This window comes from Olea europaea, unplaced genomic scaffold (assembly GCF_002742605.1).
Source record: "Olea europaea var. sylvestris unplaced genomic scaffold, O_europaea_v1 scaffold2435, whole genome shotgun sequence".
Taxonomy (NCBI): Eukaryota; Viridiplantae; Streptophyta; class Magnoliopsida; order Lamiales; family Oleaceae; genus Olea; species Olea europaea.
This window is the reverse complement of record NW_019242538.1, coordinates 14,857-16,617: the sequence shown is the minus strand read 5'-3', so window position 1 is coordinate 16,617 and position 1,761 is coordinate 14,857.

The window sequence follows — 1,761 nt, the reverse complement described above, 5'->3', positions numbered from 1 at the left end:
TTTTGCTGAGAAGTGACATGAGAGGATCCATATAAGGATCTACCATTGGAGATGAATCCTGAACAAAAGTTTTTCACCGAACTCATGGTTTTATCTGTTGAAAGAGAGTTTTTTTAAGGCAATTTTCATCCTGCTTTTGTTGGAGAATTTTTTCAGTGGTATGACTAGTTGAGTTTTCCCAATTTTTGTTTCGGCTTTGGTCACGTGGAAGAGTTTAGCAAGTGTCTCTTCAAGATGAATCATAGTTTGTTTCGCCTTTTCACCGACCATTGCTGATGCAGTGGTTAAAACTTGAAGATTTTGAGATAAAAAATGAGAGAACAAGAAGGTCCCACTGGGCGTAACAAGAAATTTGTACGACAGAATTTCGTGTATTAAAATACAGAAATTGTTACAAATTATATTTTGATAAAATACAAGTGATGTCATCCTTCTTGTAATTACAAAATTGCAAAAATCCTCTAATTAATGATCTAAATATTTGAAGATGAGGGGCCACGTGGCTTGAAACCTAGTCTTCGAGAACTTGTCGAAAATTTGATATGTTGAGATTTGACTTGTTCGGAACTTGAATCTTGGGGGCTTGAACTTGAACGTGAATTTGATTTGATGAAGACTTTTATCTTCTCGGATTTGGCGTGAACCTGTTTGATTTGAAGAAAATTTTAATCTTCTTGGGGTTCACCGATTTGGATTTAAGAAGAATTCTTCTCTTCCTTCGGTCTTGGAATTTCTCCATCACTTCGTGGTTGCATTCTCTCCTTTCTTTCTTGCTTTCCTTCACCTCTTGTGCCTCTTCCCCTTTCTTATGAATCCTTGGTCCTATTTATAGGGGAGAATTCGTGCTAATTTTGGTAATCACTCAATTAAAATCAATAATTGAGTAATTATGATTTTATTTATTTATTTGGTTTATATATATATATATAAATATTGGGTCAATTTAAATCATTAGCCCAATTCACGCTCATATCATTTATTTGAATTTTAGAGAATATGTTAAATTTCATGTATGGAATGTATACACAACAATTGGGTATAAATATTAGTCAGGCACCCTTAGCACCCACCTCCTTCTGCTAATCTTGAAGAAAACGATATAGAACTAGAGATTTTTTTTGAAGGCATTATGGACAAAAGATTTGATGCTGGAAGTTCTTTTTCTAGTATGTCTTTGGCTAGTATATAATCAGGTATCACAAGATCAACTGAAATGCCTACTAAATTACTTAACTATTTTTATCATTAAATGTTAAGGAATGTAGAGTCTGCTGATGTAATATAATTTGATTTACTTGATTTTTAGCGTAGAAAGGAACGAAGATATTCAATTGTTTCCGCGATTGCAAAAGAACTACTAGCACTACAGATTAGCACTATAACTTCGAAGTCTACTTTTAGTGTAGGTAAACAAACTTTGTCCAAGACTAGAAGCCAACTCAAAGAAAATATTTCATAAGCATTAATGTGCTTAAAGAATTGGCAAGACCCTCGTTTTCAAATCCAAAATAAGTATGTCGAAATTGCATGTACCCAGGTAAATGATTTTTGATTTCATCATATAATCAAACTTTGTATTTTCTTATAATATTTTGATTTTTAAAAGAATTGTACCCATAACAAGTTGTTAATATACATGTAACTAGTTGTTCATATACAATTTTAATTTTGTCCACTCGAAAATTAAGTAGTCAATCCCAAATTTGAATAAAGGATGAGGGTTTTCAAATTTTTTTTTTTTTTAAATCATATCTAATTTCA